The following is a 6,388-nucleotide window of genomic DNA, read 5'->3' as shown; positions in this document are numbered from 1 at the left end:
GCTGGACGCCCACATGTTCAACTGCGGTTCGAGTCCCAGACCTGGTGGCTTGCTTTCTCACTCTCTCACTCTGTCCCACTCTGGTCAAATTAAAAAAATAAGTAAATGAATGAATAAATTTAAAAAAAATTCTTAAAGAAAATAATAAATGTGGGCCTGCAGGTGGCGTGGTGAAGGGCACTGGACTCCCACGTGACTGATAGCAGTTCAAGTCCTGGACCTGGTAGTTTGGTTTCTCTCTCTCTCACTCGCTCTCTCTCTCTCTTTCGCTCTGTCCCTCTCTGGTCAAATTAAAGTAAGTAAATAAATAAAGTTAAAATAATTCTTAAGAAAATATATGCATATTCATATGCATGCAAATTCCCTCCCTCTCTCTCTTTTTCTCTCTCAAAAAATAATACTAAAAGGCAGAAAGAATATTTATTGGATATAAGCCTCTGTGGATCTAACCTACCAAAACCAAATCTAATTATTTATTGAATTTACTATGAAATAAAAAGTTTATCAAAATTTCAATCCTAATGAACTCTTTATTTTTTTTTTAAAAAAAAGGTAGTAGGAGTTTACTCCAATGCTCTGGTGTGGAACCTTGGACAAGTTTCTTAACCTTTGAAGCCTCATCTGTGAAATGGGAGCCATATCTGAACCTGTTTCTTCTTTTCCCTTTTTAAAAAATGTGTTACATGTGCACTCGCCGGAGGCTGGGAAAGGGGGCGAGAAAGGAACCCCCAGGGGAGATGGCTACAATGCAGTGTCCTCTGGAGACCCTGGGCATGCATGCACATGTGCTTGCTGTGTTTCTCAAGCTGCTGGGTGTGGGACTTAAACTGCACAGTCGGTCAAGGGACCCAGCCACTTCAGTCACCACACCACCGGCTGGCCCCGAACCTATTTCATAAGACCATCAAGACAGTTAACTGATAAAGCACACAGAACACTTAGCACTGTGTCTAGCACATGGGACCTGTTGAATTAAATGACAATCTGTTCTTCTCTTTAGAATTATTTTAAAGCATTTTTTAAAATTACTTAATTTGCCCTAAGGCAAAAACCTCTTCAACACGCTGTGTGTGTATGTGCACATGCCCAAAATCCTGACAAGAGAATGGAAGAGAAGGGATTACAGCGTGGCCATCCCCTTGGGAGGGGGGGGTGATTTCTCACTTTCTCTGTCTCTTCGGTGAATGCATGTACCCTATAGCAAAAATCTCTCCAAAAATTATTTAATTTTATTAAGTAGTATTATCTTTAATTTGACCAGAGAGAAACAAAGAAAAAGGCAAAGAGAAAACAAGCCACCAGGTCCAGGACTTAAACCACAGTTAGCCAGCCATGGGGGAGTCCAGCACCTTAACCACCACACCACCTGCTGGCCCTGGTCTTACTTATTTAAATACTAGAGATATGTCTCATACATCACATCCTAAAGTGAATATATTAATAGCAGAGTGGTTGAGGGTGTGGATTATGGTGTCAGACTGCCTGGGTTCGAATCCTCTACCATTAACTAGGCTGTGTGACCTTGGGTAAGTTATTTAACTAGTCTTGGCCTTGGTTTTTCCCAGTTACAAAACAGAGATAATAATAGTACCTACCTCATAAAGTCCTTAGAATAATATGTGGCATATATTGTAACTACCATGTAAATATTTGTTAAGTAAATAATGAATCTTTCTTAAAAAATGGAACAAACCTTCTTACTGAGAAAAAGATTAAAGTGCAGCAAGCCATAACCTAAAGTCTCAACGCCCAGAGAACACTTCTCCCATACAAATGGTCGAAGTCTCTGTACCCCAATTGTTCCCTAGGCTTTCTCAGAGTCTTTGAGCAGCCATCTGCTCTACTTTTCCACTCAGTCCTTCTTGATTAGTCACTTCCTGTACTTTCACGCTGGTATTTATCAGGAGTCATGTGTTGTCCATCCAGTGGGCCTGCCCTATTTTCTTATTTATTTAAATTGTTTTCCTTTATTCACGACAGAGCAAATGCATGCACATGTACGAGTGAGAGAGGGATGATGACCCTTCACAGGATCTGGTTGTCCCATGATCACCTTCCCTAGTCCTCTAGCCTAGCGGGTCTTGGGCACTTGGATGCATGCCTGGTGTGTTTTAGGCTGTCCAGGTTGGGGATTTGAACTGTCGTCACCACATGAGATCAAGCTTCTTTTGAGCAGTACATTACTATTGCCCCATGGAGCTGGCCCCGTACTCCATTTTACAAAGTATTTATTGAAGTTTTATGTGCCAAAGTGTGTCCAAACAACCCCTTTGTACTGAGATTAAGGGGAGGTTTTAGAATTGGGTTATGGAGGGGCTGGCAGGTGGCGTGTTAGTTAAAGGTGCTGGATTCCCATGTGGTCAACTGAAGTTCGAGTCCTGAACCTGGTGGCTTGCTTTCTCACTTTCCCTTCCTCTCTCTGTCTCTGTCTGGTCAAATTTAAAAATAATATTAACAACTAGAATTAAATAAATAAATAATTCTTAAAAGAATTGGGTTATGGGGGCCAGCAGGTAGCATAGTAGTTAGGGTGCTGGACTCCCATGTGACCAACCATGGTTTGAGTCCTGGACTCAGAGCCTTCCTTTCTCACTTTCTCTCTCTCTCTCTCTCTGTCTCTGGTGAGTACATATGCCCCATAGCAAAGTTGGAAAATAATAATAATAAATGAAATAAACAATTCTAAATAAATTTTTAAGAATAATTGGTTTATGCACCTGTGTAGGTCATTGAATGAACACCTCAAAAGGGGTGGGTCCACATCACTAGTCATCCACCACGTGCAGCACGTGGGAGTGGATGCACATGGGGAAGAAAACTACAAAATAGGGCCCCTGTTCCTCCTTTCCTGGCCCTCAGTGATGAAACGAGAAATGAAAGGCACACATGACATCGAAACTGCTTGTACAGTTAGGGACCAGATGGTGGTGCAGCAGCAACACAGAGCAGGACGAGGGTGACGCATGGGGGAAGGTTCCAGGTTTGTGTCCAGAGACCTCTCTGAGTATGCAGGGCACACATGTGCCCGTGATCCCAGGGCTAGCTCAGGCTGGAGTGGATCATGATGTCAGAGTCCATTGGGGGGTTCTCTCTTTCTCTGTGTCTTTCTTTTTTGGAAGAGGGAAATATGCTTAAAAAAAAAAAAAAACCTGCTTATATAAATACGTCTATAAATAGATGCAGATTCAGATTGCACAAGTCCACAAGTGCCAAAGGAACACAGAGACATGAGAGCTGGGAAGTATTCAGAAAGGAGGATGCTCTGAAGGAGGCGAGAAGGCCATGATTAAGAGGGTTTGGGATAGGGGACCAGCAGGTGGCATGGAAGTTAAGGCACTGGACCTCACATGGTCAACCATGGTTCAAGTCCCAGACCTGGCAACTTGCTTTCTCACTTTTTTCCCTCTCTCTTTGTCTCTCTCTGTGGCGTACACATGCCCACAGAAAACTAAATAATAATAAAGGGCTAGCAGGTGGCATGGTGGTTAAGGTGCTGGATTCTCACATGGCCCATGGCAGTTCAAGTCCCAGATCTGGCATCTTTCTCTTTCTCACACACACATGTACCGTATAGCAAATTAAAAATAACAATAAAAGACCAGCAGTTGCGTAATGGCTACATCACTATTGAGTCCTGTACCTGGAGGCTTAAACTCATGCCAGGCACATATGCGTACATGCCCAAGATCCCGAGAAGAGAATGGAGGAGAGGGGATTGTGGTGTGGCCATCTCCCCAGGGCTGATTTCTCACTTTCTGTCTTTCTGTCTCTCTTTCTGGTGAGCACACACGCCCTATAGCAAAACAAACAAACAAACAAAAACAAAAACAAAAAAACAAGAAAAAAATAACAATCGTAAATAAAATTTTAAAATAAAAATAAATTTAATTTAATTTAAAAAAAAAAGGTTTGGAATAATGAACATTTGGGAGAAAGGTGATTTGGGGGGGCCAGCAGGTGGCGTGGTGGTTAAAGGCACTGGATTCCCACATAGCTGACCCTGGTTCGAGTCCTGGACCTGGTGGCTTGCTTCCTTCCTTTCCCTGTCTCTCTCTGGTGAAACTGAAAAAATAATAACAAATGGGGGACCAGCAGTTGGTGTAATAGCTATGTTGCCAGACTCCCATGTCGTCGACCGCGGTTCGAGTACCAAACTGGGTGGCTTAAACACACTGGGCACATGTGCGTGCGTGCCCAAGATCCTGAGAGGAGAATGGAGAAGGGATTGCAGCGTGGCCATCCCCCTGGGGGGTGATTTCTCTCTTTCTGTCTCTCTGCCTTTCTGTGTCTTTCAGGCAAGCACACGCGCCCTATAGCAAAAACCTCTCCAAAAAAGAAAAAAGAATAACAAATGGAATTAGATAAATAAATAAATAATTCTTTAAAAAAAAAAAAAAAAAAAAAAGGTGATTTGGGAGAGAATGGGAGCAAGGTTAGCCTTTAAAGCTGGATAAAGTCATCAAATCCTTCCCAGCAGGTGGCTGTACCTGTGGGCGGCACCGCAGGTACACAGAAGGCAAGCGGTGCCCGACCACGCCGCCCTCTTGTGCTCTGCATCCATGGAAGCCTCCCTACAATGCTCACCAGTGGCCTGTTTGGGGACAAAAAGAGGCATACGAGCTGGCCTGAGTCACCACAAAGCAGAAAAGGCTTTAGGACCCTGGCCTGGAAGTGAGGATCTCCCAGGCCTAAGAATGGAGTCATCGCATCAGCCACGTTTACAGACCTGCTCACACTCACGCAGCTGTTAAGCTCCTCAGTCTCGCGCTGAGATTCAGCTCCAGTCCCTCTAGAACTCCCTCAGCCTTGACAGGTTCACAGCCCTGCTCTGGCAACACAGAGTGTGCAGCAACTGGACACGAGGAAACCCCTCTGTTCAGCCCCCAAGCAAGCATTTGACAGAGAGCAGCAATGGGAACTGGCATTTAGAGAAAAGCTTTCAGATACAGGATGGGGACAGAAGGTTCTCTCTCTTTTATTTTTAGAGGTTTTGTGTGGTTTTTTTGGAGAGATTTTCACTATAGGGCACATACGTTTGCCAGAAAGAGAGAAACAGAGAGGCAGCGAGAAATCAAGACCCTGGGGGAATGGCCATGCCACAATCCCTTCTCCTCCATTCTCCTCTCAGGATCTTGGGTATGCATGCACACGCGCCCAGCGTGAGTTTAAGCCACTGGGTCCAGCACTTAAACTGTAGTCGACTACATGGGAGTCCAGTGACATAGCCATTATGCCAACTGTTGGTCCCTTTAGAGAGAGATTTTTACTATAGGGCACATGTACTTGCTGGAGGGACATAGATGAAGAGACAGAAAATGAGAAATCACTCCCTGGGTGATGGCCACACTGCAATCCTTCTCCATTCTCCTCTTGGGATTTTGGGCACACATACACATGTACCCGGCATGAGTTTTAAGCCATCCAGTCTGGGACTCAAACCATGGTCAACTACGTGAGAGGCCAACAACATAACCATTTCGCTATCTTCTGGTCCCAGAAGATTTACTCTTATCTACCACTGACCAATTTGGTTTGTTTGCTATCTTTTCATTCTGGTTCTCGGGTTGACCAGAAAGAGCAATTGTACTAGCTGTGGTGGTGCAAATTGTAGTGCACCACTGTGCAAGGTTAAGGCCACATGGGAGGCCTGGTTTGGGTCCTGGAATAACTTAACGAAAGAAATCCGGTCAGGCATGGCGGTACATGCCTATAATCCTAGCTAACAGGGAGGCTGGGAGAGGATCGTGAGAAATCACCCCCCAGGGGGGATGGCCATGCCGGAATCCCTTCTCCTCCATTCTCTTCTTGGGATCTTGGGCACACATGAACATGTGCCCAGCGTGAGTTTAAGCCACCGGGTCTGGGACTCAAACTGCAGTTGACTACATGGGAGTCCAGCAACAAAGCCATTACCCTAACGGCTGGTCCCCCGAAACACTTTTTTTTTTTTTGAGAAAGAGGTTTTTGCTATAGGGCACGTATGCGCACCAGAAAGACAGAGAGAGACAGAGAGACAGAAAGTGAGAAATCGCTCCCCTCCCCCGGGGGAGGATGGCCACGCTGAAATCCCTTCTCCTCCATTCTCTTCTTGGGATCTTGGGCACACATGAACATGTGCCCAGCGTGAGTTTAAGCCACCGGGTCTGGGACTCAAACTGCAGTTGACTACATGGGAGTCCAGCGACAAAGCCATTACGCCAACTGCTGGTTCCAAAACTAAAATACTTCTTTAAAAAGAAAGAAAAAGTGGCTTAGTGCAATGCAGTGGTTTTCACTTTTTTTTCCTAACTGTAAAATCTTTTCTTTAAGCAGAACATGATATGGAAGTGCAATACCTAATGCAGATTTAAATGGAGTTTCTTTTTTTTTTTTTTAAAGATTTATTCAT

At 44.5% G+C, this 6,388-nt stretch overlaps 1 protein-coding gene across 11 annotated transcripts in view; it reads right to left on the bottom strand.

Moving 5' to 3' along the window:
- NR1H3 (nuclear receptor subfamily 1 group H member 3) overlaps positions 1-6,388 on the bottom strand; it is a 14,174-nt gene that overhangs the window by 1,349 nt on the left and 6,437 nt on the right. The gene's annotated exons all lie outside the window — the stretch shown is intronic.

The sequence above is a fragment of the Tupaia chinensis genome, unplaced genomic scaffold, assembly GCF_000334495.1.
Source record: "Tupaia chinensis unplaced genomic scaffold, TupChi_1.0 Scaffold000561_1, whole genome shotgun sequence".
Lineage (NCBI taxonomy): Eukaryota > Metazoa > Chordata > Mammalia > Scandentia > Tupaiidae > Tupaia > Tupaia belangeri.
The sequence above is the reverse complement of the archived record's forward strand: the minus strand, read 5'-3'. Positions and strand labels throughout refer to the sequence as shown.